Raw genomic sequence first — 26,997 nt, 5'->3', positions numbered from 1 at the left:
TTTACATACAACTCAGTTACCCCAGCCACACAATGGGAACAATAGCGCCTCCTGGTGGCGAGGGTGGAACGTGCAAAGGGCAACTCAGAAACCCTCATGCGGAGTTTTAATGTCTGTCTTCTGCCTCGCTTCTCTGCCACAGGGCACGCGCGTCTGAAAGGTCTCCTAGCAATGAGCATGTCAGTCGCCCCGGAAAAATCTCGAGGACTTGCCTTCACGGCGGTGATGGCGATGAATGATTTATGTCCGGCGTAATGGTTACATAAGCAGCTGTTACATTTTAAAAACATCATGCAAACAATATGAAACATTTATTTAAGTGGTTCTACACTGTGGGGAATTTGATTTAATCAGCCTTTATTTCTGTTCTCATTAGAATGAAGTCTGGCAACTCGAGGAGACAGCACTACCTCCGTGCGGTAGCTTCCAGCTACTGAAAGCAAATATTTTTACTGCACCACAATTAAACATTTATACAGCACCCGGCTCCCCATCTGGCCTGTGGAGGAGAGGGGAGGGCAGACAGCACACTCACGCCACAAAAAGCTCACACTGAGGAGAGCAAGAGGCACCCCGCCTCCAGCAGCACGGAGGAGCCTTTTGAGAACCAAGCAATTCGCTGATCCACAACGCAATTCCATGGTGCTGAGAGCGGTGGGCAGGTCACCCAGGGGCTGCTTCTGGCCTGGTTTTCATCTTTGGTGTTTCAAGACAAGTGACATGTTTCGTTTTTGTTTTGAATACTTACAGCCTAGAGACTGCAGGAGATGCTAAGAAGAAACTTTGAAGGCTGTGGTTTATCTGAAACTCCTCCTGGGTCATGTCTCCGCATCTGGGATGTGGAGGGTCCTTCAGGAGACCCCCAGGGGGGTTTCACTGCGTCAGTAAAGTTTCATTTCTTCGGCCAGTTGGTGATATACTGTGTCTTCATCTTCCCGTCTATACAACATCTGATGCAAATTTAAAAAGAAAGAACATCTCTGGGGGTGGGGGGAACATGTTCCGATCTTGGTGTGACTGCGCTGTTTGTGAACCTGCGGCTTGCACCGTCTTCATCCTGGCAGTAGCAGTGGGGAGGCTGATGAAGATGGGGACACTGGGAGACGTGACCACGGGCAGGGGCTGACAGAACTCAGTTTACCTAACCCGCCTCTCACCAGAACCACCTTCCTGGGCAAGCCCCCAAGGGCCTCACACCTCCCACAGAGCCCACCCTTCGTCACTAATATGAAAGCATTAACCTGGGACTTGGACAGTTAAATATCTGCCTGTGTTTGGGAGAAGGTAAATCTCATTGAAACCCTAATATAGACCTCAGATTCCTTATCTATAAGAAGGCAATACTAGGGTAGCATTTCTCAAAGTGTGCTCCCTGGAACTCGTCCCAAGTGATGTTGCCTCAGGTTAAAGGGCTCCGTGGTTACAGAAGTCTAGGAAGTGCTGAGTGGTCTCTGCCCTTGGGAAGCTCGTTGAGTGGTTAAGGTGCTGAGAAGTGCTGCGGTTAAGAAGTCTGCTTTCTGAAGCATCTTTTTGCATTACACGGTTCTAACATTCTCTGGAATAGACTTTGCAACCTATCATTCCGCACCATGCTAAAGACTCCGTGCAGCTTAGGCGCTCAAGGTCAACAGGCTCAGAACAACACACGCTCCAGCCCTCCAAGTCCGTCACTTCCCTCCCTGCCTCGAGCTCACCCCTCCTACTGCTCAGGAACATCCTAGCACTAGTCATTGGGCTTGTCCAATGTCCGGGGTTAACTTCTCCTTAGCTCCCTACCCCAGCAGCACGCGCTGTGTTAATCAGATAACTAATTGTCTGACACCCAACTTGAGATAACAGAGCTGAGCACAGGAAGCTCCGGGGACTGTGCCTTAGTGGCACCGTTGTGAGTGGCTGTGCTGAAAACAGAACCAATCGCCCTGCTTGTTGTCCCCAAATGCTTGGCTTCACCTCCAGTGCACTTCCTGCCCTAGGCTGCAATGGAAGAACTGACATGCTTGTGGTGGGCTACCATCACACTGTTTTATCACGGCTTAGCTGTGAAGGTGTTGCTCGCCTCCCCTGAGAACATCACCTCCTTATAGGTGGAGCTCATATCTGGGTCTGCTGCAGAGCCAGCACTGCCCTCAGGGCAGCAAACACGCCTAGCGCCAGCTCAGCCCATGTCCCAGCTGCCGCCTTCACTCTCTGCCAAGCCATGCTTGAAAGTCTCTCAACTGTGATGTATTTCAGAGGTCTAGAATCATGTCAGTTCTCAACAAGCGTTCTTAATTAATTATGCTGGAACAAGTATCTTACCATCTCTCTCTCACACACACACACACACACACACACACACACACACACACACACACCAGGATTTGGATGTTTGTGTCCCAGATTCATACGTGGGCGAAACTACCAAGGCACTGGTGTTAGAAGATGGGGCCTCTGGGAGGTGGGTAGGTCCTGAGGACAGAGCCTTCCTGGACTGAAGTTGTGTCAGAGAGGCTCTAGGGAGAGCTGCTTTGCCCTTCCCTCCAGGGAAGATGCCACCAGGAGGTACCACGTGATGTGGACTTCGCACTACCAAAACTGGGAGAAGTCAACTGCTGTCGTTTCCAAGCCACTCAGTGTGGGTTTTGTCCCTAGCAGCCCAAATGGACCCAAACCAAATAAACCAAGTTCAAATGGATTCAAAGAGAAAGTTACGCTACTGCTGTGGAGGAGAAACACTTCAGACACCATGCAACAGGATTGGTCTGAAAGAAGGGAAATTTTTGAAAGGCTTTATTTAAGCACATATCCTGGAAAATATCCCTTTCTGGTAATTCCTTAGTGTGACTGGGAAACAGCAATGGAGGGTGGCCAAGGTTTGCTCCGTGCGTGTGAATCTGCTCTGGGGATCTCAGCCACCACGCCTCTTCCCACTGGAGCATCTCTCTGGATCCCTGGGCAGGTTGTGCAGTTACCCCATTTCTCCACTAGATGGCAGCGTTCGTGTACCAAGCACTGCACCACCACCTCAGACTTAGCTAGAACTGTCCAAATGCTGGTCTCCAGCCTCCAGTGCTTATTCCCCAACTCAGTAGGTGACAAATCTAGGAATAATTGCTTTATATCAATCACACGCGGAATGATACTGTTTTGAATATATTGTGCTGTGATATCAAATTAAAATTTACTTTACTTATTCATTTTTTTTTAATTGCTTTAAAGGACACAGAGGAGCCATCTGCTGGTTCACTGCCTGAATGGCTGCAAGAACTGGGGCTGAGCCAGGATGTGGTCAGGAGCCTGGAACTCCATCTGGATCTCCAAGGTCAGTCCAAGTGCTCGACCTCATCTGCTGCCTCCCGGGGCGGGTCTTTCCAGGAAGCCACATCAGACGTGGAGCCAGAACTTGAGCTCAGGACTCTGCCAGCATCCCACCAAGCACCTTGACAACTGCATCAAGCACCCATCATATCACCCTGGTGGCCTTACCATCTACGAGAAGTGAAACAAAGCTGGTGGAGAGAGTGGGCATGAGGAAGCCGGGTGGCACCTGCAGTCCAGGTCCTAGGCGAAATGTGAGAAAAGCAGGACTGGGCAGACGATGGCTTTGGCTTACACTGTGGATCATGTGTTTATTTGGTTCTTGTGACTTCACCCGGCCTGGTATCTAGCGACTAAAATTCTTCACCTTGCATGCACCGGGATCCTATATGAGTGCCAGTCCTAATCCTAGAAGCCCAGCCTCCCATCCAGCTCCCTGCCTGTGGCTGGGGAAAGCAGTCAAGGATGGCCCAAAGCCTTGGGACCCTGCACCCATGTGGGAGACCTGGAAGAGGCTCCTGGCTCCTGGCTTCAGATTGGCTCAGCTTTGGCCTTTGTGGTTACTTGGGGAGTGAATCATCAGACAGAAGATTTTCCTCTCTGTCCCTCCTCCTCTCTGTATATCTGACTTTCCAATAAAAATAAAATAAATGTTTTAAAAATGCCACCTTCTCACATAGATCTTGTGAGCAGCAGATGTAGGGAAATCATAAATCGCAGTTCATTCAAGTCTGCATCCAAATGCAGTTATTTAGTAGCTTGCTGAGCTGTGGAACTTCTCCAGTTAAAGCAATAAATTCTGTGATGTCCCCAGCTGGAGAGCACGCACGTTAAACAATGCAATGTTGTGTACGTGAAGATCACTGAGGCTGGTCCATGGCGTTGGGCTGCCTTGGTGAGGTAAGCTGCTTCCTGAAATGCCCAGTGGTCACTGGTTTGAGTCTCAGTTGTCCTTTTTCCAATCCAGCTCCCTTCTAATGTGCCTGGGAAGGCAGCCAAGGCTGGCCCAATTGCTTGGATTCCTGCACCACTGGGGAACAGCCCCTGCTTTGGGCCTCACTGCACCCTGGAAGTTATTGTCATCTGGGGAGTGAATTTGTAGAAGGAAGATCTCTCTATTGCCAACTCTGCATGTGAAATTTATATTTATTATATATATTATATATAATAAAATATAAATATAATGATGGCTTCCTCTTCCACAAGGCCAAATTACTTCTGACTCTGAGTCGCACTTGTACTTGAAGCAGAAATCTCAGTCCAATCATTTTCAAGAAAATTGAGTTATTTCAAAATTATATTAAAATCCAATGTTTTAGCTTATCCCTTTTTCAAAGGTACCATCTAACTTGATGCAGGGACATTCAGCCATTTGCTCTGTTTCCCCTGATTCTGTTTCTCCGCCCCCTTTGGCTGATGCTCCCCTTACGGATGGCGTCAGCATCCTGTTGCCGGCTCCAGCTCTGTGTCCACTGAGCCGCCCTGCACCCTCCTGGGGACTGGCCATGGTTTTCCTTTATGGTGAATCCTCCCTCTGCCTTGTCTTCCTTCTTCTACTCCTTTACAGACACTCACGCTTTAGCACTGGAAGATGCACATACACTGTAACCACGCAGGCCTGTTGCTAAGCTCATAGGACACAGAGATGTGTAAGAAAGGCCGCAGTTCCAAAGAAGAGTAAAGCCTTACCCAAAAACACCAGTGCAGTTGGCAAGTGGACATTAACCCCTTCCAGAAAGCGTAAGCAATGGGGCTACAAGACTTGGGGAAGGAACGGGTTACTCGTGTGTGAGAGAGACACGTGGCTGGGGAATTCATGTGGACCCACATGAATTGAACATGGTATTGAACAGTCCTGTGGAACATCTGGAAGTGAAGGGATCTAGTTGGAGACCCAGAGGGGACCGAAGGCTTGGAAATGAGATTGATTTCGTGTAGAGTCCAGGGTTTTGCTTAATCCTATGGAGAGCGGTTAGTGCAGAGGAGTGTGGCATCAGGTAGAGAAATCTTCCAGAAGGTTCTGGATGGATGGTGGTGAAATTTTGAACTAGGACCCCCTGGCACAATTCGTGAGAAGAGGGATGGTGGGATAAGGAGTCCCCATCAGGGACCCTTGATGAGAAGAGACCCATAACCCAACATGGGCTACAAGATGGGGAGAAAAGGATGTGCTTTGCTTGTTTGGGGGGTTAACACATGGCAGAAGGGGGTTGTTTAGAGAAACATGGCAGAGGTTAATTTCTGAGGCTTTGGGTACTGGTGGGAATAAAGAAAAAACATAGTAAAGATGATTTATTTATTTTTATTGGAAAGGCAGATTTACACAAAGAGGGAGAGACAGAGAGATAAGAATCTTCCATCCACTGGTTTACTCCCCAAATGGGCACAATGACCAGAGCTGAGCTAATTTGAAGGCAGGAACCAGGAGCTTCTTCTGGGTTTCCCACCTATATACAGCAGTCGAAGCACTCGGATCAACCCCTGCTGCTTCCCGTGGATTGGAAGCAGAGCTGCCCTGACACGAACAGGCACCAACGTGGGATGCTAGCACCTGAAGGTAGCAGATTAGCCTGCTGAGCCATCAAACTGACTTCAAGATGATTTTTTTTTTCTTTTGCTAAAGATGATTGATGATTTTGTGGTTTGGGATGAAGGAAGAGTGAATGGGTAGTGAAGAGAAGAGAAACTTTAGTTTGGCATTAAAATTCCAAGTCCCGTGAGGGGCACAATGAGGTTTTAAAAAATGTATGAGAGAGAGAGAGAGAAAGAGAGAGAGAATCCATTGAGGTTTATTCCCCAAATGCCCACAACAGCTGAAACTGGAATAGGCAAAAACTGGGAGTCTGGAACTCAGCCCAGCTCTCCCCTGAGGGTGAGTAACCCAGATCCTTGAGCTTTTCTTTGCTGCTTCCTGGGGTGTGTATGATCCGGGAGCTGGAATGAGAAGCAGGCAGCCCAGCTACCATCCACCACCTGCCCCCATGAAGAGTTTTGGTCATTCCCTGTTTGTCCACGTGACGCCGACTGGAGAGTAGACGAGGTCAGGAGAGAAGGCCAAGGTAAACAAGCCCACTGGAGAGTCTTTCATTGGAGGAATTAGGACCAAGGGGAGGAAAGGAAAGCCAGCAGGGTGCCAGGTCGGAGACTCAACAGGAATGATGCCACCCTGGATTCGGATAAGCGAGGACGGTTTACTTCCAAATGGCTCATGACAAAGGTATGGAGAGGGTGGAAAAGACTCCGGGGGGAAGGTGAGAGTGGGGTCAGAGCTGCGCAGTGCCTGCTGCCCTTGCACATGCATTGGCCAGGCCAGCGCAGCAAACAGGGAAGGGAGACGTCTCGGAGGTATGGTGAGCTTCCGTCTCAGGGACCTCACAGAGAACTAGCCAGATGTATTTTCTCTTTTTTCTGACTTCCTCCTCGTGGTATCAATTGGGCAAGTGGAAGCTTCTGGAAAAGGCAGCCTTCGTGCCTGCTGCTGGGGAAGACGCGATGCAGGTGCACTCATTCCTCAGGGGGTAGAGCTTTCCAGCTGTTCATCCTTCTATTCAATAAGGTTTATTGGATTTCTTCCATATTACAAACGTATTACATGTTCATTGTGGGAAAATGAGAAACTACGGCACACAGAAAGAAAGCTCTACAAATCTACGGCTTGGACAGAAAGTTCTTCACAAAAATACAGTTATTCTGGATCTTCCTGCCAAAACACGTGGCCAATATGTCCTCGTACGTTGCTGCATGTGGAAAGATGTTGCTTGGGACAGCTGTCTGGGTACACAACCATCCCTGTTTATTCAGGGTACAACTCGACGGAGATTGTGAATGTGCTCCATATTTTATTTTATTATTATTATTGAGTAAGATTTATGTATTTATGGGGGAGAGAGATCAACCTTCTACCTGCTGTTTCACTTCCCAAATGATCACAACGGTCCAGACGCAATGAAAACCAGGAGCCAGGAACTCCTGGTCTACCCCATAGTGGCAGTGATGAAAGGATTTGAGCCATGTTCCCATTGCCTTCCAAAGTACATTAGCAGAGAGCTGGATTGGAAGCGGAACAGTGAAGACTCACACCAGCTCTCCCACAGGAAGCTGGCACTGCGAGTGTAGGCTTAGCTTGCTAAGCCATAACACCGTATTATATTCAGAGTTCCACATTCTGAACAACACTGCATCCCTGGAGGGAATTTCTCCATCTCCTTAGGCTCAGTTCTTAAAAGTGGCATGCCTGGGGCAAAAGAAAAAAAAAAGTGACAAAGAAAAAGAAACCCATTTTAAAAGATACACTGACAGATTCTGGCATTAATCATGAAAGATGTAAGATATGACATCTTCTTGGTCAAACCTGGCATGAAACAGGTGAATCTGTGCAAATTATTTGAGCTCACCAGTCTCAGGGTGCTCTGTGACATGGGGATGCTAAGGACAGCGGGCACCTCTCTATGACATGGGGATGCTAAGGAGAGTGGGGACCACACTGACCAGCAGTTGGGGTCAGGTGGGTTAGCTGGCCTGAGCTGCTTAGCTTAGCACTGAGACTAAAGGCTTAAGAAATGTTGATTGGCTGAGTACAGAAGTGCTGTTTGCACACCAGCCAGCTGTAAACCGAGGCTCAAGCAAGGACAGCTGCGGAACAGGACTCCAGGCCCACACTGCCGCTGGCCTCCAGGATGCTATACCTGGGGAGTGCCTTCATCAGTGATTTTGCCCAAGCCCCACGTTTGTATGGGGATCTCCATGAGAAGCTGGAGGTGGAGCCGCTGCTGGCCCAGGCCTGGAGAGCTGCCTGTGCAGGTTAAAGGGGGCAATGAGCTTCCTGAGTGCTGAGATATGTCCTGTGAGTCCTCAAGAGTTTAGATCCATGGGCGGAAGATCTTCCTCTCTGTATATTTGACTTTCTAATAAAAATAAATAATAAACCTAAAAAATATATAGAGAGTTTGGATCTCATTGAAGAGTCCTGCTCTGGGGCCAGTGCTGTGGGTGTAGTGGGTGGAGTGAGTCATGGCCAAAAATGCTACCACTGTGTATAAATGCTGGTTCAGGTCCTGGTTGCTCCATTTCTGATTCAGCTCTCTGCTAGGGCACCTGGGAACGAGGCAGAAAATGGTCCATGTACTTGGGCCCCTGCCACCCACGTGAGAGACTCAGAAGAAGCTTCTGGCACGTGGTTTCAGCTTGGCTCAGCCAAGGCTATTGCAGCAACCTGGGGAGTGAACCAGCAGATGGAAGATCTCTCCATCTCTCTTGATGTAACTCTGATTTTCAAATAAATAAATCTTTTTTTTTTAAGTCCTCTTCTGCCCCCAGGGAGGCTGGACCACAGACAGAAAGGAAAGAGGAAGCCAGAATAATGTGAGGAACAGCTGTGACGTTACCAGAGGGTTTGCTTCCACTGCTATAATAAAGTGTGCACTTCACTTTGGCTGCTCAGGCTCCCGAGAAACTATGTTTTTCAGGGACCCCTTTTTCCCCAGGCCCCTCTCCCTCACCTCTCTAGCAACTTTGCACCAGCCTAGCCCATCCCTTCCTCTGGGCTTTGCAGTGGCTCTTCCCTGTACATGGGATGCTCTTCCTCAAACCCCTTCAGCTGGCAGCTTGCGTCACATGACGCCATCCCCACAGGAAAACTCCTCAGCAGCCTCACTTGGCCTTCATCCAACCAAGAGCCTGGGGCTGGGGAAGCACGTCTCTGCCCACATCCACCACTGTCCCTGCAATCGGATGAGTGCCTTCATTCCTGGAATAATTGCAGCAGTAACCATGCAAAGTGTTTTTCAATGTGTGAAAAGTGCTTGCACTCACCCTGCCCTTGATCAATACAGCCTCCACCATCATTCCCATCTAGTAGATGAGGAGGCTGAAGCTCAGAGAAGCGAAGGGATGGGGCCAAAAGGCAGAAATGGGGAACCATCTGGGCTCTGAATCCACCTCGACCAATGCGTGGCCTGTGCCCCACGCACCTGCGGCATAAGTGCTGTGACAGTTTTACTGCACATGTCTATGTTTAGAAAGGCTTCATTGCAACAGGAAATGACCCTACTGAGTGCCAAAGCCAAGAAGGTTAAATTAATTGTAATTAATTTGCCTTCTGACTGCAACCAACAGGTCTCTGAGAGACTCAAGCCAGCTTTTACCCTCCAGGCTGTCCCCTGCCCTCTGCAACCACAAGTTCTCTCCATCCTGCCAGTAGCTGTCTGTACAGAAGCAAGAAGCTTGCTCTGCCCCAACCTGCTTGCTGGTGTCCAAGGCCACACACTTGCAGCAGATCCACCTGCTGGTATCCACACACCTGTTCAGTCACTGCATCCCATCACGTGCATTTCAACACAAGTATGTACCCCATGCTCTAGTGGGTGCGTGGGTGGCGAGATGCACATGGATTATAAAATCAATTCTTAAAAATATAGTGTGGAAGACGACAATGGGTGCTGGGAAAATACGTGGGGCAATAGGTATTCAGGGTGGATGCAGGGCGTGGAGGAAAACTTAAATAGGACACCCAGGATGGTCTCACTGAGAAGCGGGCTGTTGGGGCAGCAACAGGAGAACCAGGCCATGTGGAAGATGGGGAGAACCGTTCAGATAACGGGAACGGCCCATGTAAAGGCCCTGAGTCAGAGCCAGGAGAGACCCAGAAACGAAAGGGTCAGGGTGCCCGCGCCGGCTTGCCCATTCCCGAAGGCGCCACCAGAGGGCGGTGTGTGTACATGCCACTGTTCTCCCTTGCTTGATACCTGTACTGGAGGATGGTCGCTTTTTCAGAATTGTGCAATGATTTGTTCCAAGGAGTCGGCACATTTTAAATGTAAGAGTCCCCGTTCTGGCAACCTCTCTTACCCACAGCGTTTTTTTTTCCCTCTTGTATCCTTTCTACAGGGTCATTTTCATCTTTCTCACATCATTTACTTCCTCTTACTTGAATGTGTAGATTGATGGATTGCCTCTTATCCAGAGCAAAAATTCTGCAATTGTTTGTCACGGCTCTCAAGGCTTCCTCCCCCTGCCCCCAGCTAACTTTAACCCATGCTGTCTCTCGTTACTCCCGTAAGCAAAGTCTGCTTGCTTCTCCAGCAGTCACGGTGGTGGACCCTAGATCTGGCTGGTCAGTCCCAGGGTGTTGAGGCTGCACCTTGCAGGCTGTCTAGAGACTCAGGGACCAGGTTTTCTATCACTCGCTGGCCCCTTGGGCACTCCTGGCTTCCAGGTCCCTGGTCTTGTCTTTCCATGGGATCCCACACTCACTCATTGAACAAACACGCACCAGCACCTTCTGCAGCCGGGCTCTCTGCCAAGCACGGGGACCTCATGCTGTGGAAGACTCGGCCGCAGCCCTTGATGTATGTGCACTCTTTCTGGAAATTTCTGGCTGTCTCTCTGAATCCCTCCAATCCCACTGGGATCCCTGCGAGCCTTTTTGGCCACCTTGCTGTCCAGTCAGTTCCTCTGACATCTCCCATATGGTCTTTGCCTTGAACTTGCTGCCTGGAGTCAGTTCCTTGACAGCCACCAATTATTTTTTAGTAAGCCTGTTTCTCTTCTCTCCAACTCAGAGAGGACATGGACTACGTTTTATACTCAGTCGTTACAGCCTTCTCTTCATCCAGAAGAGGAAGTGACACAGAACACTAATGTATCAAATATTGATTTATTGAGGATATGGCCATATTTCATCTCTACTCAAGAAAAAAAAAAAGACTTAGAGCACCTCTCGCTGGCTGTTTTCCAGGAATGCACATCAGATCGAGGCACTGGCCTGCACAGGTGCACACTCTCCTAGCATCCTGGGTGGCGCTTTCTGAGAACCAAGTCTGCAGAGTGGCATGGACTCCGTTGTTGAGGGCACAAACCCTTGTGCTTGTCCCCACTGTGGCGTTGAACTGTTCTGCTCCATCGTGTCTGAGCCTCCTGCCCACAACCAAGCACAGTGTCCCACCCATGTGGCAACTCCCCTCACCTCTCTGAAGTTCAGCTTCCACTGTCGAATGCCCGTTACACAGTTACACTTGCTTCCTGGTGATGAGTCCAGTGAGTCAAGAATGCCAGGGGGAGAAAAGTGAGCAATGCCTCTGAGGCGCTCTTGTGCCCTGCCCTGGCAGGCCACAGGATCTTAGCCCACCATGTCCTCGGCCACCTGCTGCTACCCTGGCGCTTCTTGAGGGCAGCACCTAGCTGGCCTTGCCCCCTCTGAATTGCCAGTGCGTGTCTGAGGCTGGAGCACAGAAGGGGCTGGATAGCCATTTATTCCTTGCATGGGGGACCACCGTGCTTTGAGAAAACCTGATAGCTCCGACCAACCATTGTTCCTCCCAGATTAGCACTAAGGGTCCTCGGTGGGTCACCTATGAGAGCTTGAAGGCCCAGAGTGAGAGTGGCTCCTGCCCCATCAGGGAACCCTGCGTTCGCGCCCTGTGGTGAATCAGCCTCAGCATCCTTCACTTAGATTCCATTATGTCTTTCCTTTTCATCTTGATCCAAACAATTTCTATTCTCCCGCTATGATTTAATTTTCTCGCTCCCTCCTAAAACCGAGCACTCTGCCCACAGAGATGTGGGCCATTGTTTGCATTTATAGCATCCTGATTAATCCAGCCCTCACCCCTGGGCTTCGCGCTCAGCCTGGGGAAACACAGCAGCTCCTTTTCCGCAGGGCCCATTAAAATGACTTTCTTTTAATTGGTCCAAAGCTAATGGTGAGCTAAAAAAGAACATTTAAAAAGCCCAGCTCTCGTAGTTCATGACGGAGTTCAAGAAGGATGCTCAGGTGGCCCTGTGTCATGTCTGTGGTTTCACTGGGTGAAGGCATCAGGGGAACATGCACCAGTTCTGGGTGGGAAAGCAAGAGGGTTGTGTTGGACTCGTGCCCTTCCGGAAGCTTCTGCGTGGGTTCCTGGAGCTGGTCTTGGAGCTTAGGACTATAGATGTCAAAATGGAAATCACTGTGGATTAGAATATGGCTGTTAGCAAATCCGGCCCTTGCAAACACAGATCGAACATGGCTGCTTAGTCTTTCAGGGACTAGCACCAGGCCTTGGCGCATTTAGCCTGCTCCCAGCACTGGTCTGAATGCATTCCAACGATGAGCCAATCAGAAGCCAGGAGCCAGGCACTTCTTCTGGGTCTCCCACTTGGGTGCAGGGTCCCAAGGCTTTGGGTTTTTATCTCATGGGCTTTTTTGAGTACTCTATCTATATCCTCTCCCATGATATGATCCAGAAATTAAAAGCAGTTCTTCCCATTTGATAGATAGGGAAGCTGAAGCGCCAAGAGGTTAAGCAAGCTGCCCTAAGTTATCCAGTGAAGTAGTTTGGGATTCACCGCAACAGGTGCTTTCTGAGAACCACCTCCGTCGTTAAAGTGCCACCAGTGAAGCCACTGTCCGCTCCTGCCCTGCCAAGGGGAGGGCAAGTGAGCACGGGTGTCGCTTGCACCCTCCGATCCACCGTGCACGCTGGAAGCCTGGGCACGAGCAGGACGCTGAGCTCCCTGAGTGGGTAGCGGCCCTCAGGCAGCAACACCAAGTGCATTACCCGTCCTCAGGGCGCTGCCTGCCAAAGTGCATTTCACAGCAGCACAGTCCCCTGGCATATTCATTTATCTTTAGAAGTACGCAGCAATCCCAGTGCGTTTGCGAAGCTCTGGGTTGAGCGTGGTTCGCTTTTCTTTCTCTACTGCAGGATTTCTCAGGGCCTGTAGTCCCCTAGCCCGCACGACGCAGCCTCTCCACACGGCATATCCTGAAAGACCAGGAGCCATCTATTTTGAGATACACCATTCGCACAAGCACAATGGTCCTAGGAATCAAACACATGCACGTTCAATATACAGTCACGCATAGCCTAACCACATGTCGATCGGAGATAGATTGCTGTGTGGTGATGGTCCCAAATGGTGATGTCGACTGAGTCATCATTGCCTTAGCTGTGTCAGTGCCCTCTGATGATGTCACATGATGATGGAATTACCTAATGATGCATTATCCCAGCTCTCAAGGAACCGTATCCTCGAACCTGAGCTTTCCAAAGGCTTTGTTGGCCCTGCCTAGAATGGGTCTCTAGCCAAAAGCCTTGGGAAAATCTTGCCGTAAACAAATATTTTTTTGGTCTTCACACATATCTTACATGCAAAGTATAGCTCTATGGAAAACCACGTTGTGGGGCCAGTGTGGTGGTGTACCAGGCTAAACCTCTGCCTGCAGCGCTGGCATCCCATATAAATACTGGTTCTAATCCCCATAGTTCTGCTTACCTATCCAGCTCCTTGCTTACGCGTCCAGGAAAGTAGCAGACAATGTTCTAAGAATTTCAACTTTTGTACTCATGTGAGAGACCTGGAAGAAACTCCGGACTTCAGATTAGCTCAGTTCTGACCATTGTGGTTAAGTGAAGAGTGAACCAGCTGATGGGATATCTCTGTCTATTTGTTCCTCCCTGTAACTCTTTCAAGGATACTAAATGAATCTTTCTAAAAATGTGGGACCCATTCTGATAACGCACCACTCGGTGATTCGTGATGGTGTGGCATCATCAGAGTGCATTGATACAGCTAAGGTAATGGCGATTCAGTGACATCGTCATCTCAGACCGTCATCGCATAGCGGTCTTCCTTCAACAGGTCGTCGGGCTTTGCTAGACTGTACACTGAACATGCAAATGTTTGATATGTTGGAAAACAGTGTTCAGGTGAAGATGTGTGAACCTTCTGGGATTGAAGAAGAGGAGAAGGTTGATGGGGGAGGGAGAGGTGAACTTGCTAGATGTCCCCACTGACCAGCTGTGCTGACCAGACTAGTCACTTACTTCTTCATGTCTCAGTCGCTTCTTAAATTCAACCAGTGTAAGGATCACATCTTGCAGTCCATTTCCTAGCTCTCTACAGAACCGTTGATGAATAATTACATCTGTTGTAGAGATGAGGAAACCAAGTCACAGAGGTCGAGTAACTTGGCAGTATTTGCAGGAACAGTAGTGAGTGAGTGGATTTTGAGCCCGGGGTTGTGACACTAAAACTGCCCCTAAACTGTGTGCAACCTCCCCAACTTGTTCCACCCACATGAATATTAGTATTGATTTTATCAGGCAACAGGTGTTTTAAAATACAAGGAACATAGAAAGTCAAATAGGACACACGTTAAGCTTTGAAGAAATGCCAGAGGAGTCCCTAGCTGGGAAATATGGAGGAATGTTCATTCTAGACCCTTGTGTCCAAATGGATGTGGGACCTATCTCGGTGATGCCAACAGCACAAAGATTCTGTGAGCACCCCTGGGAATCATGGTTGAGCAAGGACATCATGCCCACTTGTGAACAGTTGTCAGGGCCAGTCTGTGACATGTCTGCACTGCCACCTTATCCCTGGAGGGTGCCTGTGGCTGCCATCACAGACGCAGGAGACTCAATGCAGGTAAGAGGTAAGAGACAATAGGGGCCTGCATCAGCTGCTAGGTTCCAGAGAATTGACTTACAAAATACATTGACCCCAGATGCTTTCTGTCCAGGCAAGGACCTGCCAAGCCTGTCCTTCCTTCCAGTCCCCAGGCCTGAGGCAGCGAGAGGAGCCAAGGATGACCGCTAGTCCTGCATGGACACTGGCGTCCTGACTGATGTTGGAAAAGCTCTCTTCCCCTGTGGGTGGAGGTAAAGCAGCACAGCTTCGTGGTGCAATCTGAGAAAATGCACAAGGACTATGCAAAGTCATCTGCGTGGCTCTACTTCTGGAAGTCTATTCTAAGGAAGCAATCGAGATCATAGAAATAGCCAGCCAAGAATGGTCTTTAGAAACGTAACTGTGAGAATCGGAAGCAGTCTTTATGTTCAATCACTAGGGAGTGCTTAAATAAATGATGGTCTCTTCTACCAGCTAACAATATGCAGAGAGTACAAGTGCCTTATGTTAATGACAGAATGCTTTTACTGCAATAATAAATCAAAAAGTAAAACACTACAGAACTTCAGGTTAGCATGGTAGGCTGCAAAACATTAGCCACAATCTTTGGTAGGTCCTTCATGGGGAGCTAATCTTCCCTTACACCCTAGAATATGGACTGGCCCATGATCAGCTTGGACCAACAGCCTGAGGTGCATATGGTGTAGTGCCAGTTCCAGCTCGGATCTTGGGACTGCTCACAATTTGTTCTTCTCCTGCTTTTGGATCCTGTCATGATAAGAGCAGGTTGAGAAATACATGGCATTGTCACCCAGCTGGTACATGGTATACCACTAGACATGAGAGTGCCATGCTTATGGGTGTATGAATAACCCTGGATGACAGCAGTCCAGCCCATCCCAGACTGGTAGATCCATCCAGAAGTCCCATGAGCCACTGTAGCTAGCTAATTCTAGGGTGGTGGTTGTCATGCAGCACATGAGAGCTGACACATCATCAGTCTGTGGGGGCAATGAGGAGTAGCAAAACTATTCTCAAAGGAAAATAGAAACCTAGAAGGAAAGATTCCAGAATTTTCGTCAGTTAATTGGTGGAATTACAGTCATTTTCTTATTTGTTTCATTTTTTGAGACTATGCTTCAGCTACATTGCATGGAAAATAAACGTGCACCATAGAATGTGAAGCTAGACTCTTAGTATCCTTCTCTGGAAAGTTCTAACGCAAGCCTCGCTGGTGAGTTTGTGGTCTGAGTCAGGCACTCGTCATTGACCCAACCAACAGAAAATGTAGGAGGGAACTTGAGTCATGTCCTTAGGTGCAGAACCAGGACAGTGGTCTCTGGGGGAGTTGTGCCTGAGTTCACTCTGTATTGCATAAACTCTGAAGAAAGAAACTTGGGAGGTGTTCTTTGCAGTCATCCATATTTCCACCCTCCGACTCCCTCGGCGGTCACAATTCCCACAGCATAGGTAGCCCAGATCAGAGGTAAGATGTGAAGGGTTTCATCATATTAACAGAGCTCTAGAACCTGCACGATAAACCCAGCATGGAACGGCCAGAGCTTGGTTCGGCCTTGCTCCTACATTCATTTCTTGGGCCCCGGCTGTACGTTAAATGTAGCAGCCAGAGTATCCTTTCTCCAGACACTTGGTCTTAAGGGTATAAGACCTACACATGATAAAACCGGAAGCCCACATAGTTAAGATAATTACTTAAGTTAATGTCCATACTGGGACATGTTTCAAAACTGTTTGAATTGACATGTAATTGGTGTGCACATTTATGGTATAAAACATGATCATTTAGAAAATGCACAATGTACATGGATCAAATCAGGAGTGTTAGCACTTGCATTCTCTTTTACGCATCATTGCTTAGTGTTGGGTGCTTTAAGACTTCTCTATTCTAGTTCTTTATAAAATGAATAATAAATTGTTGAAATCCTAGGGCTTCCACTATACTTAAGAGCACTGCCGTAGCCATACTTTATTAGAAACTGGAGCACTTAGGAGATAGTCATGACTGGAGTCCACAGAGGCTGTGACTCACAGCGCAGTCTCTCCACATAGACTCTCAGCGAAGAAGTTTAGCACATGGGGCTGACGTTGTGGCACAGCAGTTTAAACCACCACTTGCAATGCCCACATTCCATATAGGAGCACCAGTTCAAGTCTGGGGTGTTCCTCTTCTAATCCAACATCCTGCTGCTGTGCCTGAGAAAATAGCAGATCATGGTCCATGTGCTTCGTTCCCTGTCACGTATGTGAAAGATCTAGATGGAGTTCCTGCCTCTTGAGTTATTTACACTGAACCACTCTCTGTCCCACCCTGTCTCTTTGTGCTCTGCCTTTTAAGTAAGTAAATAAATAAACCACATATAGGTATATAATTTCCCCCCAGGCAAACAAAAGGAGCTTCAACAAACGAGATCAAGTCACCATTTTCCCACAGGCACCTAATGGAGGGTCACATTCATAATTCACAGCTATACTTCATCTACTTTTCCTCGGCTTCTGAATTTTTCTCAACTTGAAGTTGTTGCAAAATCCCACACAAGTCACACTGGGGAGAATTTTCTAGAACATCTGGCCCATGAGGACTCATTCTGCTCACCTGTTCCCTTTGTAGCACTTCAGTCGCATGCTACCTCTCTGCTGTTAGCAATCTCTATCCATTCTCCAGAGGGGCAGTGGGAAAAGGGAGGAAACTGAGCTGAAGATAAAATAGTCTGTGGGGAGCAGAGGGAGTAGGCAGTTCATGTAAATAAACCTTTCCAATCCTTCTCCTCCCTGCACACTTAGAGAAATAACATAAAGTAGAGTTCATGGATAGGACTGGTCCACACAAAGAAGCAGCACATAATTGAACAGACCCTAATAGATAGTTATTGACTCAAAACTTAATGCTCTGTGACCTTGGACACTTGGTTTTTTTGAGCCAAGATCATTCTCTTCTAGAATACAATGAATGCTATAAATAAGGAGTGAATGATGGATGGTACTGTGGTCACTGTAGCCAGCAGGTTAACAAAGTGATACTCATTCTCTCACTTCCCAGAGCGTAGATTCATTCTGAAAAAGTAGTTGCCAAATTCATGAATTACATTTCCCAGTTTCCCAATTAGCTGGGTGGGACTATGGGACATGTCATCACCAAATGGGTTGTGAGGCTAAGTCATGTTTGCCATTGACAAACCATTTATACATCAGATATTCAATCTACCACATCCTCTCTCTCCTGACCTTCCTGCCTCTTCTTCTGTAGCCTGCATTGGCTGGATATCTGAATGACATCACAGTCTCAAGATGATGAAGTCACAGAATAGAAGGTATTTGGTCACCATATCAACCACCTCGATAGCCACCAGCCAGGAACATCCACTGAGGATTTCCATGAATGAGAGATCGCTATTATTGGGTAAAGTCTGCAAAATTGTGGTGTACGGGTGGGCCTTTGGTGCAGTGTCTAGGAGGTACCTTAAGTCGCCAGCATTCCCGATTGAAGTGTCTGGATTCATGTTCCAGCTCCATTCCCATTTCAGTTTTCTGTTGATGTGCATCCAGCAGGTCATTGTTTATCCATTTGTGTCCCTGCTACCCACCTGGAAAACCAGGATTGAGTTTTTTGGCTCCTAGCATTCAGGGAGATTAAACCAGCATTTGGAAGATCTCTCACACTCAAAAATGACCACAGAATGGTTTAGTGGTTGACACATCCTGGTCATTCACCTCCCTTCATGGAGGTTATATAATGTGAGTACAGTGTTTAAATAGAAATCTTCAGAAAGATATGTCCATGCCCAAATTCCTGGAGCTTGTGTAAGACCTTATTAGGAACAAGGATCTTGGAAGATGCAATTAAGTTAAGGATATGAAGGTCATCTTGGGTCAGCTGGTCGGGCTCCAAATCTAATTGCAAGTGTCCCTAAAAGAGGCAGGAGAGAAGACAGACAGAAAAGGAGGTGGCCATGTGCAGACAGGAATAGATGGAATAGACGGGATTGGCAGAGGAACCTCAGAACCTCCCAGAGCTGGAAGGGGCAAGAGAGGATTCTCCCATTAGAGCTTCCCAAGGGAGTGTGACTCTGTCCACAGCTGGAGTCTCAACTTTTGGCCTTTACAATTATGAAATTTCAAACAACCCAATTGCAGGTGATTTGTGAAATCAACCCCACAAAACTGCTATAAATGAGGTAGGTACCAGGCCCAACGCAGAGCTCTATGGGAAGGCACCATATCATTGGTGAATTTTTAAGTTAAAAAAAAAAAAAGACTGCTGTTGTAGCACAGCACGTTAAGCCACTGCCCACGATGCTGGAATCCCATATGAGGGCTGGTTCAGGTCCTAAATGCTCAACTTTGGTTTGGGAAAGCAATGGAAGCAGGCCTGTGTGCTTGGGCCCTTGCCACCCATGTTGGGAGTTGCATGTTCCTGGGTTTGGGCTGTCCCGGCCCTGACCACCATAGCCACTTGGGGAATGAAATAGTAGATAGAAGACTCTCTCTCTCTGTCTGCCACTTGGACTTCCAAATATAATCTATTAAAAATATAATATAACTTAAAAATAATAAAATAAGTCAGCACTTTTATGCCTCTCCACTGTCTTCCACAGAGACAGCACCTGCTGGGAGATGGTGCTCGCTGGAGAGGAGGCACAAATCAAATCTGCTTTGTTAAGTCCCTGGGCAGATTCTGCTGAAGTTCACAATAATATTTGTACTGTGAGTTAATGCAGACTTGAAACTTTGTGGAAACAATGTTGTTATTTATGGATGACAGGCATACATTTTTATTAATGTCTTATAAAAAGGATTTAAAAGCCTCTCTCTGCAGTGTCTTTTTGGGGAAAAAAAAAAAACCTTTTTCTCTTTTTATTTACTTAAGAGAACAAGAATAGAGAGATTCCCATATGCTGTATAACTCCCCAAATGGCCCAAATGGCAAGGCCAAAGCCTGAAGCTGGGAACTCCACTCAGAGCTCCTATGCAAGTGGCAGAAACCCAAGTATTCTGAGCCATCTTCTACACCGCCCAGGTGTGCCTCAACAGAGTAGAGTAGAGCCAGGCATTGAATTCAGACACTCAGAAAGGAGCTGCAGATGTCCCAAGTGATGTCTTACATATGTCAAATGCCTGTTCCCTCCAGGTGTCTCTTATAAATGCATGTAGAAGGTAGTTTCTGGGACTGCCACCCCATGTGCCAATGAAGAACCAGCCTTAGCGTGAGATTCAGGGAAGGCCAAGACTGTCAGGAAGGCCATCTTAAGGTCTAATCCAGGTTGAGGTCTAAAAGAAAGTGTTAGGAAAGTCCACAGTGCTCTGTGGACATACATGGTCAGCAGCTGCTCTGCTGGACAGCTCGGAGTTATAGAACATTGCTACCACAGCAGAAAGTTCACTGGATGACACTGCTCATTCAGGAGGGAGTAAGGGTTTCAGCCCTTAAGGTAATCAGCACTGGCCTTGAGTTAGAAACACAAGGTTTCTGCCTTAAGATCACTTTCTATAACATGAAAATAATCACAGTACTTAATGTCACCAGGTCAAGATCAAACGAGATACCATGGTCCATGTACCCAGAACAGTGTCTAGCATATATCAGTTTCAGTAACAGAGCTGTGCTTGGTGGAGAAATAACCAACTGATGAGGGACAAGATGAGAATGTGGCCTACAAATCCCAAAGGACATGGGTTCCACGCTGGGTGCTGATGCTTCTGGTAGGTCCTAAGGACAGGCCCAAGTTCCAATCCCTGCTCCATCACTGCTGTGAGGCTTTAGCTAAATCACTTCACCTTTCTGGGCTCAGCTTGCTCACCAGCAAAATAGAGGTGTGATCCTATGGGATTCCTTCCATACTTCCAGGAAAAGAGCAGGAACGAGGCCTGTAAGAGATGGATATTCTTTGACTCTGATTGGTGCTTCTAGGAATTCTTTGAAAGGGAATTCTCAGGGAGGAGAGCAGAGAGTCACATTCAAAGATCTTCACTAGAGAATATAATCACAAAACTTTGAAAATGGCATGCATGTCCTATAGAAGAAAAGCAGCAGAGCACTTTATGGCATATTTGTGGAGAACAGAATTAAAAGTTCACTTTCTTTTGTTGCAGAAATTTCAAATCGCATGCATATTTTTTTGCCTAATAATCATTTTCCACATATTTTTAAAATATCTTTGTATCTGATAGATGATTACAGATCCATGAAACATTACTTTGTAAAACGATATCACATAAAAGGGAAAGCATTTCCATTTAAAACCAGAAGAATGCTGAACATTACACAGCATGTCCCTAAGTTTGTTTTCAGAATATAACCGATGCACATTCCAACAGTGGTCTCCTTGGGATGCTGGACTTCAACTGATTTCTGCTTTCTCCTTTTATTTTCCTATTCTTTCGCATTTATCTATAACTTGTCTCAGTTTGTAAATAGAAGATATTACATGTGAAGAAAATTGTAGTTCTTTATTACGTCTAAGGACCTTGGAGGGCTAACGTTGTGTGAGTCAGCAAAGTATTTTACAGCAGAGTTAGTTTGAGAGAGGATGAGTCAAGTGTCATTTAGCTCTTGGACCCTGTCCTGGTAAGATATTCATAAAAGTGGGTGGGGAATACGTAGGCCCTAAATCTTGCCAGAAAAGGGGAAAATCATTTGCCCCATCACAAATATTAGACATGTAATAAGCATGTGTTAAATGATCACATGACAATTGGCAGTTCCTTGAGTTCATTCTGTGCCAGGCATGTGCAAAATGGTTTCCTGGATTTTCCTTCCTTGAAACCTTAAAAAAGGAAAATTGGGACAAATATGAAGGCTTTTCAACAAATTCATGGAAGTGTATTTTGAAAAAAAAATGCATGACTTAAATTTTTTTGTATCAAATTGCAATTGCATTAACATAACATGTCTGAGAATCTAGTTTGAGATACTAAAAAGGACATCAATTTGAAAACAGCCCCTATAAGTAACATGAATTCTGATAAAGTTGAAGCAAGAAAAAATATCTAATTTAGGCTGAAGTTTGGGTGGAAGAACGGTGGAATCATCTGAGCTTTATGAAAAGTTAATGGGAATAATGTTCCCAATACTGACAATGGTCAGTAATTTACAAATGGATAACTCAATTTAAGAAGAGGTAATTCAGTGTTGAAGATGAAGTTCATAGTGACAGATAACTCTCATCAAGTTGGAAGGAAAAATTCTTGTTCATGCCCTAATTGAAAATTGGCAGACATAATAGCAAACACTTACATGTTTCAATTGCTTCTGCACATGTAATTCTGAAAACTACAGAGCTGCTTTTCTGCTCAGCAGATACCAAAACAGTTATACCTAGGCCAGCTAAGGACAAAAGTAAAGATTCCCATGGGGAATCAAGTGGTATCAAGGTTCTAAAACATTTCTTTGAAGAGTTGTAGCAGGAACATGTTACATGTAACATGATTTTACCAGTACAATTTGGAAAGCAAGGCACAATCAAAGCAAGGGCTACCAAGAGGTGGACTTGGTCCAACGAAAGCAAAAATGGATTGGTCAAGAACAAAGATCATGGCATCAGGTCGTGGGCACTGTTTTAGACAATTTGTTTATTTTCTGGAGAGTCAAGGAACAACATTGGGTCACTGCATGAGTGTTTGGGGACAGTAACCAAAGAAAACTTCACCTGAGAGTGCTCCTCCATCACACCAATGTCCCTGCTCATATAGGAAATCCTGTGAGAATTTTGATGCAACGTCATTGGGCATCCACCTTGCAGTCCTAAACTGGGCACCTGGCTTCTTTTTGTTGACCAATCATCACATTTATAAAAGGCACCCATATTTCTTCAGTTATTAATGCAACAACGTGTGTGTTCACATGTTAGATGCCCTGGGAACCTCTGTTCTTCAGGGATGGGTTAAAAAATGGCTGGACTCATCGCTTGCAAAAATAGCTTACGAGTGATGGAGACTGTGTTCAGAACTAAATCTATGCATTTGTATCATTTAACTGTTTTCCACAAATGTTTTTGAAATCCACTGGCAAAATCTTTTTCTTTTACTATGCATACGCTTTGTTCAATTCTGCTAAGAATTGAAGGGAAGCACATTAAAACTGGGATGAGAGACTTTTCACATAGCCAACAGATACGCACTTCTCAATTTAATAGTGTTAACTATAATCATCTGTCGGCATCCATGGAAGATTGATTCCAGGATCCCTTATGGAAATCCGAACTCACAGATATTCAAATTTCTTGCATGAGTATAAAATGGCATAGTATTTGCATAGAATCCACACACATTCTCCTGTATACTTTAAAATCATCTCTACATGGCTCAGAATACCTTATGAATGTAAATATTATGTAAACAGTTATATACTGTATTCTTTAGGGAATGATGCCAAAAAAAAATCCCTCTGTATATGTTCAGTACAGGTGCATTTTTTTTCCTTGCACATTTTCAGCTGGTTGAATCCACGAATGCAGAGCTCATGGGTATACAGGACTGACTATAGGGAGGTGTCTGCAACCAGCCACATTCATATATCAGTTCTGAGAATACAAATCAGATAAGTATTCTGGGAAAAAGTGCTCAATGCATGTGGTAATTTTGTAAAAGCAGAAAACCTTGGCCCTACCTAGTTTGTTTGACTTGAAGGTATGATCCTTATATAGAGAAATAACTAAGAATGTGCAAATATTGTATGCCAAGAATATTAATGGAGCATTGCTTTGTAACCTGAATTTCCTGAGCTCTCACTAGCTGGAGGTTACAAACAAGTAATCTTAACTTTGATGTACAAATGCTTTGGTGTGGGAACCCTAACTGTGTAAACTTCAGACCACCCCACAGATCTTCCCGGGAGCTTACAGGGAATTCTTCCTGTGTCAGCCCTCTGCTGGTTCTACTGTCCCAAAGTCACATCCCACCTCTAGAAGAGATATATCTATACATCCAGAGAGATGTATACTTTTCTAAAGAGAAGTCTTTCTCCATTCTGCACCCCACTGTGTGTCCTGGATGGACAGCAAGATAGTCACTCTCAGCTGAACTCAGCCAAGGGTCATCAGGACCCCAAGGAAGGGTGCCAGGAGAGTAAGGTCAGTTACGCTGTGGTGTCCCCTCAGGCGGGCTATCCTGTTCCTCTCCTTCAAGTCTCAGTCCAACCTTGCTAGCCTCTGAGGTATGGCACGCCTCCCTGCTGTTATTGACTGCTAATGCCAGCTCAGGTTGCATATTTAGGTGCACCTTCCAAGGTGTGGTACAGAAAACAGGAGAATACAAGGCAAAGACCGGATTGATTATGTTGCTTGGTGATGTCCACAATGCAAATGCTCCCACCCTTCCAAGGAGTTCCAGTTTCTGAGAATTTCACAACAGGCCCGAAGGGGCTCTCCCAGAGTCAGCATGAACCTGCTGTAGCATCCCAAGGCCTCCAGCTGATCCCGGACTCCTGACTTCTACCTGCTGGATGCAGCTGCCTGGAATTTGGAAGGGTCCTGTCTGGTTCATGGAGGACTGCATGAGGCCACTGGCCCAAGCTACAGCCAAGCAGAAATGGAGAGCTCCACACTGTGTGTCCGGAAGATGCATCACCAACCCCCCAGAACTGGCCCCATTGTGTGTGTGTGTGTGTGTGTGTGTGTGTGTGTGTGTGTGTGTGTGTGTGTCTTTGGTCCAAATCAGGCTAGGGCAGGTCTAGGAAATCACCCCCTAGTGCCATCATCCCATCTTATTCCATTTCCATTTACTTCCCCAGGCCACATCCTGAGCTTTGTCCTTGAAGACCCCATCTCCCTTGGGTCTGTCAATTCTTAGAAATGACAAGATGAGGTGGGTGCCAGCAGGGGTGGGTGGAGATCAAATAGGTCCTCTGATAAATTGACAATGCAGTGCTTTCTGTTAAACACAAACCAGCATGCAAGCAAGCATTGTTCTAGACTCCAACAACACAGCTTCTGTGAGATCTATGCCAGCTTAGCTGTTTAACAGAAACTATGATTTCCCTAGGAAAAATGTTTTATGCTACAAGACAATGATTATTCTGTTATAAGAGAGTTTCCCACATCCCCACCAACTAAACTGCAGCCACAACAAAAACCCCCAAGAACCTGTGTTTAAATCCTGGGGTGCTAGAGCTATGACAGAACAAAACTAGCTACAGAGCCTGATCTTCAAGCACTGTACTCTGGCAGTGGTGATGATGGGGGAGGAGATGTGTTAGTGGAAATTAAAGCTGAATGGTTGTAAAACACAAGGCAAGTGTTGTGGGGTGCTGCAGGTGATGGCTCTGAACATGCTGAATTAGAGCATTGACCTGGTTCAGGAGATGAAGAGACTAAGGGGACAGGAAGGAAACTGTGACACCCAGGTCCATGTCCCAGGAAAGAGGACAAGCACATCACAAGTCCAGAATCAGGAGGCATGCACCCTGGAGGCAGCAGTGTGCGTCCCCTGTGAGTGTGTGCCAGAGCACATGCCACTCTGATCAGCAATTCTCCTAAGAGGTAATATCCTGCCTCACCTCCCCTCTGCACCTACATGCCATGCAACCCCAATCCACAGAGCTGGGATGCTGGGCTGCAAAGAACAGCTGCAGTAACCCAGACATTCCAAACCAGATGATCAGCTGCGCTCTTTGGTTCTACCGCTCCTCATTTCAAAGAGGATGTACAAGCTGCTTGCAATGATGTTAGCAACGTGGCAGGCTGAAATATTCTGTTAGTAAGCAAAAAAAAAAAAAATGAGGCCAGGGAAAAAGTCAGTGACAAGCCTGATGGAGAAGGGTGGGGATGGAGCATTGGAGAGGTCTTTTCTCACACCCAGGAGCACCCTGACCGCAAGTTTTGTCATGTCTAGATTTGCTATTTAGTTCTTTCTTTTAAGATTTATTTATTTTCAAAGTCAGAATGATGGAGAGGTGGAGAGACAGATCTTCCATCCTCTGGTTCACTCCCCAGATGGCTGCAACAGCCAGCGTTGTTACAGACAAGAGCAAGGAGCCTCAACCTGAATCCCCCATGTGTATGGCAGGGACCCAAGGACTTGAGCCAGCCTCCACTGCTTTCACAGGCATTAGCAGAGTGCTAGATTCGAAGTGGACAGAGCTCAAATGGAATGCCGATATTGTAGAAGGTGGCTTTCTCTGCTATGTCAGAAGCCCAACCCTGACATTTAGTTCTAACATGGATGTTGAATTTTGCTGTTACATTTTGTCTTCCTCCCATTATTATTTTCTCTGCTTTTTATTACAGTAGTGTCCTATTACCAAGGTGGAGGGGTACCTTCCAAGACCCCCAGTTGGTTTCTGAAAATGAGGGAGGATAAGACTAAACTTTACACATTTTTTCCCTTTACACATCATGCTTTTCCCTATACACATGAGAATCTTATGATAAAGGTTAATTACAATGCAGGCACAGTAAGAAAGTAACAGTAACTCCTAATAAACTAGAGTAATTGTAACAATAGATTGTAACAATACAATTGTAACAACAATTGTAGCAATGCAGTTGTAACAATTTTGTAACAACAATTGTAACAATACAATTGTAACAATAATTGTAACATAATTGAAAATACATGAATGGTTCCATTCCAGAGTTGCTTTTATATGCTCTCCCTTCAAGCATCTTCTGATTTACATTTTTACAACTTCAGAGAATTCTAAATTCCTTCCCCACAGGGAAGGGGCACCTTCTTCAGCTCAACATAGGGAAGGCCTTCAGAGCCTGAGCATCGCAGGTGCACAAATAGTTGAGAACCAATCGTCTTGCCAGTACTGAGGAAGGCTCATCCCATCCTCTGCCCGGCACTCAGAGTGATGCATACTCTGCATGGGCCGTCATCGACTTGATTTATGGGAGTTATTTTCCCCGAGTGTCGGCAGAGAATAGATATTGATTCAGAAGGACTGAAAGAAATAAGTGGCTGTATAATCCAGAAAGGGAGAGAAACTAAAGAGAACAGGGTGTGTGAAGTGGCTGGAGCGATGTCACAACACTGTTCCTGTGGAAAGCCGCCCCCAAGGGCCTCCTAGGAGGCACAGGCACCAGGCTAGGCAGTGGAGTCCCTGGGGACAGGTTCAAATCCTGACTCCACCACATCACATTCTGGGGCTTTACTGTGTTCTGAGAAAGAATAGGCCTTTTGTGGGGAGGAATGTTACTCTGGCTTGTATACATCCAGAGTGTGCGTACCTTAGACCCTGGTTGTGTTCTGACCTCCCGGGGAATGCCTAAGACTTCAGACAGCACCAAGCCTTAAGTATATTGTGTTCTCCCATTTGTACTAACTTTTGATAAAGTTTAATTTGTCAGAGAC

General features: G+C 46.5%; 1 protein-coding gene across 2 annotated transcripts in view; it reads right to left on the bottom strand.

Moving 5' to 3' along the window:
* KCNIP1 (potassium voltage-gated channel interacting protein 1) overlaps positions 1-26,997 on the bottom strand; it is a 299,520-nt gene that overhangs the window by 241,953 nt on the left and 30,570 nt on the right. The gene's annotated exons all lie outside the window — the stretch shown is intronic.

Source organism: Ochotona curzoniae, unplaced genomic scaffold, assembly GCF_017591425.1.
Source record: "Ochotona curzoniae isolate NIBS_2020 unplaced genomic scaffold, NIBS_Ocur_1.0 contig_1, whole genome shotgun sequence".
NCBI lineage: Eukaryota > Metazoa > Chordata > Mammalia > Lagomorpha > Ochotonidae > Ochotona > Ochotona curzoniae.
The sequence above is the reverse complement of the archived record's forward strand: the minus strand, read 5'-3'. Positions and strand labels throughout refer to the sequence as shown.